The sequence below is a fragment of the Ascaphus truei genome, chromosome 5 (assembly GCF_040206685.1).
Source record: "Ascaphus truei isolate aAscTru1 chromosome 5, aAscTru1.hap1, whole genome shotgun sequence".
Classification (NCBI taxonomy): Eukaryota; Metazoa; Chordata; class Amphibia; order Anura; family Ascaphidae; genus Ascaphus; species Ascaphus truei.
The window spans coordinates 136,037,845-136,044,903 of record NC_134487.1 but is presented as its reverse complement, the minus strand read 5'-3'; the positions used below and the strand labels follow the sequence as shown (position 1 = coordinate 136,044,903).

The following is a 7,059-nucleotide window of genomic DNA, read 5'->3' as shown; positions in this document are numbered from 1 at the left end:
TCTTGTAGTTTCTCTCTCTAAACCTTTTTGTTAAAACTGTGGATTGCTCCTCAAAGACATGGTTATCTGTGCAATTACGCTTTAATCTGCGGTACTGCCCATATGGGATGTTTCCAATCCACTTGTTGAGGTGGCAGCTTGATTGTAAAATATAGTTATTTGCGTCCACCTCTTTAAAATAGTTTTTGGTCTTAATGAGGCCATTTTCCAGATAAATGCAAAGGTCTAGAAAGTTGATAGAGGTGCTACTGACCATAGATGTGAATCTCAGATTGTACTCATTGTCATCCAAATATAAGAGGAACACATCTAGATCTTTCATAGTACCCTTCCATACAAAGATAATATCATCTATGTACCTCCGCCATGTGACCAAATTTGCGTCCAGCCCAGGCCAAGACCATATATATTGGAAACCGCAATACGGAGAAACGCGTAGAGTGAGGCTGATGAGAAAAACTCCCACAGGATCGGCGTCCCCCAGAGCAGATGACGTCACTTCCGGTTTCCGGTTAGGGTGAGACGCACCGGTGACACGCACGCCTGCCGAGGCAGAGGGGGGACAGAGAACAGCTCATTCATTGCTGAGATCCAACCTGTGTGATCTAAACGCTTGTTACCTTTTAAAACCATGTGAGTGTATTGCACATATACTTACTTTTAAAGATATTTTGTACAGTCTGCACTATGTCCGTTTTATTATTCACTTAAGGTCTCCAGCACTTACCATTCCACTTACCTGTCTGACGGTCCAACGGGCTGACACACATAAAGAAACCTTTATGGGAACATTGCTCACTCTACACTTGTGAGTATCCAGCACACTGCACCTTGATATTTATCACATATCAATCACAATACTGCACCATCAGGGAATTTTCTTCTGTTTTTTACATGACATTGCGCTTCCTGATGATCTTCACCTCTTCACTGTCCACGGGATCGAGAGAACGACCCCACACTGGGTTAAGCAGCATTAATTCATGTTTGTATAAGTATCACATTTCTTCACATCTGTGTTTATAATTTTGGAGCGCCACTTTTTGATATATTTGCCTGCCACTGAAAGAACAGCCAGTATGTATAGCTTTCTATTATGTTCGGTATGATTTATGATTTTTGCACTTACTGTTGCAGAGTTTAAAATATTTGTATGTGATCAATAATGCAACCTCATTCCGAAACAAACAAAACAGGGGTTTAATGACTGATACTCATACAGTACAGTAGGTATCTTCTATCTTGGAACATTAATGGGAAAAATGCTAATTTTGGAAGAATGGTCACACTCATGTGGTTGCAAATCGACCTGGGTATGGCCCGCTTAAGAAGTAAGTAGACACTCTGGATGGCTTGCAATTTTTACATCACTCTCATAGTTTTTATATTTATTTCTAGATCGAAATCAATACATTTCTTGAGAAGCTGAAAACATATATTTGTGAACAGGTAAAAATCATTTATATGGTTCATGTACATATGACAACATATTTTGTTTGCACCTCATGTTTATTTTTGTTTAAACAATACATGTGGGGTATTGGGACAAAGGCATTACATTTTCAAGTAATCAAAAAATGGATTATAAAAGTAATTCATTTTAGCATTTGTTTGTCTGCGAGTTTGCAAGCTATGTATATGGAATATGGATATGGTATATATCCTGACATTTCATACATTAATGGATAAAATGAAAAAAATGGAAGGATCTAGGACAGTGTTTCCCAACGGGTCCCATGGCACACTGGGGTTAATTGGGAGGATGAAAAGGATGCCACAAGATATCTCTGTTCACCCAAAGCAGGGAAAAAGTAGGGCAGTTGCTAGGGGGCTGAGCAGTTTCCTCAACCCTGATTGGTTGCTGCTGGGTAATACAGCCAATCAGAAGGTGGTACCAGGTGTCTGTGGTCAAGCAAAGGAAGAAGCAGCAGGGGCAGGACAGAGGTGAGTTTGTCTCTGTGAGTGTGTCTGTCTGTATTTGTTTTGTTGTGTCTATTTATTCTGTTGTGTGTGTGTATTTGTTCTGTTGAGTGTGTCTTTTTTGTCTGCCTCTGCCCCTCTGTCTCCTGTGACAATACCCGCTCTGTCTCCAGTGAATTTATCTGTCTTTGTTCTGTGTCTCTCTGATTGTCTTTGCCCTCTGTGTCTCTGTTCTGTGTCTCCTGTGACTGTGTCTCTGCCCTGTGACTTATTGTCCTGTTGTGGGGGTGCCTCAGATACTGAGCACTGTGATTAGGGGGGCCTACTAATCTAAGAGAATAACCGTTTCTTGGAGAGGCAAAAGTGAAAAAATAGAAACAAAATGAAATATTCCACAACATAAAGACCCCTGTAGCACACTATCAAAATATTGCTACAAATGTTCAAAGAAGTACAAAAGCTGTTATCTTCATAACACGGCCACAAATCAGATCAATAAGGAAATCGACACACACACAAAGAATGTAAAGTAAAATAAATCTGCAAAATAAACAGTTAAGTACTGCTGCGGCCGAGTTTATTCGAGCATTTGCCCGTTCTCGGCCGCAGCAGTAACCTGGCGCGTGCCGGAGGGTGCCGGGCGCGTGCCGGAGGGTGCCGGGCGCGCGCCGAAGCAGCGGAAGAGCGCCCTCCGATCGGGGCACTCTCCCTCCCGCTGCCGGGTCCGCCGGGTCCCCCGGAACCCCCTGCCGCCATCCCCCACATCGCGGGACACCAGGGCTCCCTCGGGGAGCCCTGGACGCGCGTGCAGGGGGCGCAGGCTCCCGATGACGCGTGACCGCACGTCGGTGACGCGCGGCACGCCGAGGGGCAGCCACTAGCAAGCCGGGAAATCTCCCGGCTTGCGGATCTGACCGCAGTGTAATAAACTGTGTCGGTAGTGTATGCAAAATAACCAACATAGAGCAAATGATCATGAATTGATCAGCACAAATTAACAAAGAATTGAGTCAGAGAACCCCCGCTAAAAAAAGCCTGAGAAACTTGATCTTATATATTATATGTATGTATTACACTTCAAACTTCAAATTTATTTATTTTGTCCACAAGGCATTACATACAAACATACATGTTATCACATGAATTTTCTTGCATATATCTCATGCTTATGCCCTATGTCACATAGACCTACAGACATACAACATAAAACTCAGCAAGGGTAGGGAAAGAAGCAAAAAGTACCCCTTTTGAGAGGAGCCGAAATCTTGTCCGCTCTTTTTGAACTTGGTTCCTGGCATACCCCTGTGGTTTGTCCGTAGACTGCCTAACAGGACCCACATAGCTTCCTTGTAAACCTTGTCCGGGTCTGCCTTTCCAGTCCCCTACCTATTGCATCTCATCAATGGAGAACTCACTTATTCCTTTCAGTGCCAAACGGTGAGATTGCTCACCCGCTGGCTATCTGTCTGGGCCAGCCACGGCAGCCAGACCTTTTGGAAATTTGGGCCAGTGACGTTGACTAAACTTGTCAACATTTTCATCTGGCAGACAAACCAAATTCTGTTTCGAATCTTTTCAATAGATGGAATTGTATTTTGGTTCCACAATGCTGCGGTCTCGTGCCTCATCACAGTTGCAAAATGAGCAATTAATTTATTTCCCGCTCTGGATAGCTCCTGTGATTGTTTATTTAGCAAAAACAGCCACAGGTAAAACTAAATTTCGAGGTCCAAAATCCTCTGCAGACAATTTCTAATTTGTTCCCATAAGGGTGCTATACGAGGACAGGACTACAGCATATGCAACAAGTCCCCCATTTCTCCACACTGTTGGGGCACAAAGGGGAGTATCCCGGGACAAATTTGCATAATTTGACTTGGGTGAGAGACCACCTCATTAATACTTTATATGAGTTCTCCTTTAATGTCGTGTAGATGGAGATTTTAGCTGCCGCATTAAATATTTCAGTCCACTCTTCGTCATCTATGGTCTTAGTAGTCCTTGCCTCAACTAATCACTTCTCCGTATAACCTAGATGTTAGTACCCGTGTGTCAGTTCCTCGCACACAGAGCATTTCAAAATTCGTCAATGGAAGCCGTATTGTGTGTTTGGTTTAAAATGCCCGTATTTGGAGTTATCTAAAAAATTCTGTGTTGGGAATGTCCTTTTCCGACTTAATCTGTTCAAATGCCTTGATAGTGATTCTACCCTCCAAATCTCTTTATCTTATAAACACCTGTTGTCTTCAGGTTTTGAAATCCCTACCTTCTAGCCACGGAGCAAAATCTGGATTACCATATAAAGGTGCCATCAGGGAATACCTTGAAGTTAACGAGCATCTAAATTTGGAGACCTCCCAAACTGCGAGCAATTTTCTTTTAACACCGATAATCTATTCATGGATTCCACAATCCGCTGATTAGTTTTAAAAATCCAATCCACAGATTTAGCAATCCGCAGATTAGATTTTTTAAATCTGTCAGTGGATTGTGGAATCCGCTGATGGATTATTACAATTCACCAGCGGGTTGTATCCAATCACAGTTCTGGATTAATCCATGCATATTCAAACTGTAACAAATCTGTTGGCGGATTTTACACCATGGAACGGATTTTGCATGGAAACCTCTGAAATTTCAGGAAAAGGATTTGGACTTTTTCGCCCATCTCTAATTTATAAATAGGGACTTCTGGGAGTATGTTGCTGTATTTGCGAATGTCAGTTTTGTTTAAATGTCTAATACAGACTTTCTTTCTATCTATTATTAATTGTAGCTACATCAAAATACTGAAGATGGAAATCAGCAGTTGTGTGAGATTGTGGTATGACAACATTTTTATAATACTTATACAGTATAAACATCCTTAGTTGAAAACATGATCAAAGTAGACATTGACGTTGTGTAATATTCTGTATGTTAGATATTTTTGTTTGGACATATAAAGGCAGGTGCAGCCTTGTGAAACACTATAGATGTGCTGGTAACCTAGAATTTAACTTGCTGAACTGTCGTGAACAAAGATCTCAGCATAAGAAAAATAAGTATTTCCTCCTTAGGAAAGGATACAGAAAGGACATCATGTTATATTGGCATGTTAAATAATATGAGCAAAGTTGAAAAATAAGGCATAAAGTAATATGAGTGAGTTCTTACCTGATATGCTGTACTACATACAGTCACATATTCGTGTATTATTATGTTTGCATTGATGGAATAAAAATGAGTAGAATATCATTTTCCACACTTGCAAGATGTAGCTAACCATGCAAAATGATTCGTTGCTTAGTGAACTCATTCTGTATCTTATTGTAGACAAAGATCACTGTCAAGAATACTTTGATGTGATTCTGGGAAAATATTATTATTATTAATATTATTATTATTATTAAGACACTTTTCCTTCATGTTTAGAAAACTGCTATTGACCAAGTAATTAATGTGCTGAAGGTAAGATCAATCATTTATTTATTTTTTCGTTTTGTACTGTCCTTAGAATATAAAGATAACGTTAAAAAAATAACAACATGTTTTATCAATATATCAAATGAATTAATGTTGCATCTTATTTTTGATCGTGTGTGTGTGCGTGTGCGTGTGTTGTCATTATGGGAAAATATATATTTTAAAACACTTTTCTTTCCTTTTAGCCAGTTACTGACATTGTGGTAAGATCAATCATTTGTTTCTATTTTACCTTTGTACTCATCTTGTTAGGATGTAAAGGACATGTTTATCAATGTATCATACTTATTGAACATCTCAGGAGGGAATTGTATGAGACACAACCTACACAACCACATAAATTAAAAGCTTTCTGTGGAATAATTGTACTGTTGTCCTGCTCTTTACACCACACTCCATTTTCTCTTTTTCCTTATGAAGCGAGATCAAGATACAGAGATGTCATAGTAAATACGCACTTCTTGTGTGTTTTTTAATTGTTTTTTTACATTTGTTAAGAAGAGATGTACAAAAAGGTTGCATTTTAAAAATAAATGACGTATTTTGGGTAAATGTAGTAAATAGAAATATCACCTGTGAGTTCATTCACAGGTTTTTGTCCTTTTTTTTTAAATTATACAGTACCCACCATAACTTATTTAATATGGGTAAATTTAGCAATTTGCTATGCTGCTAAATTAGAACTTAGTATTGCTAAAGTATAGGGAACAAATAACTTAATATAAGAAATAAACACGAAGTAGGTATTTCCATCTTAGAAAATAAAGAAAAGCAGGAGTAAATCATGTTAAATAATATGAGCAAAGTTGACCAATAAAGGATTACTTCGGACATTGATTTGTCAACCTAATATATTTGGCTAAAAAATGGCACCTTAAAACACTTTCTCTGCTCTTTAAAAAAATAAATAATAAGAGAATGATATGAGTGAGTTCTTACCTGATATACTGTACTACATACAGTCACATATTAATGTATTATTTTGTTTGCATTGATGGAATAAAAGTGAGTAGAATATCATTTTTCCCACTTGCAAAATGTAGCTGAACATGCAAAATTATTCATTGCTTAGTGAACTCATTCTGTATCTTATTGTAGACAAAAGATCAGTGTCCAGAATACTGATTCTGGGAAAATATTATTATTATTATTATTATTATTATTATTATTATTATTATTGAGACACTTTTCTTTCATGTTTAGAAGAATGTACTTAAACAAAGAAAGGTAAGATCAATATTTTATTTATTTTTTTAGTTTTGTAGTCTCCTTAGTATGTAAAGCTACCGTTAAAAACAACAACATTGTTTTATCAATATATCAAATGAGTTAATGTGGCATCTTACCGTATTTTAGATTATATATAAATATACAGTATGTGATGTCATTCTGGGACATTGGTTTGTCAACCTAATATCTTTGGCTAAGAACTGTCACCTTAAACTCTCTCTCTTCTCTTTTTGAAACATAGGACACAGTGATATGAGTGAGATCTTACCTGATATACTGTACTACATATAGTACAGTCACATATTAATGTATTATTATATTTGCACTGATGGAATAAAAAACCACTTGCAAAATGTAGCTGTCCATGCAAAATGATTAATTGCTAAGTGAATTTATATATATCACTGTCGCAAATACTTTGATGGGATTCTGGGAAAATATTAT

At 38.1% G+C, this 7,059-nt stretch overlaps 1 long non-coding RNA gene across 1 annotated transcript; it reads left to right on the top strand.

Moving 5' to 3' along the window:
• The first annotated feature begins 1,398 nt into the window (after positions 1-1,398).
• On the top strand, positions 1,399-6,613 carry LOC142494465 (uncharacterized). The gene is made up of 5 exons (XR_012801454.1): positions 1,399-1,449; positions 4,697-4,744; positions 5,335-5,370; positions 5,571-5,588; positions 6,589-6,613. It is a non-coding gene; the product is annotated as an uncharacterized LOC142494465 (long non-coding RNA).
• The last annotated feature ends 446 nt before the right edge of the window (positions 6,614-7,059 follow it).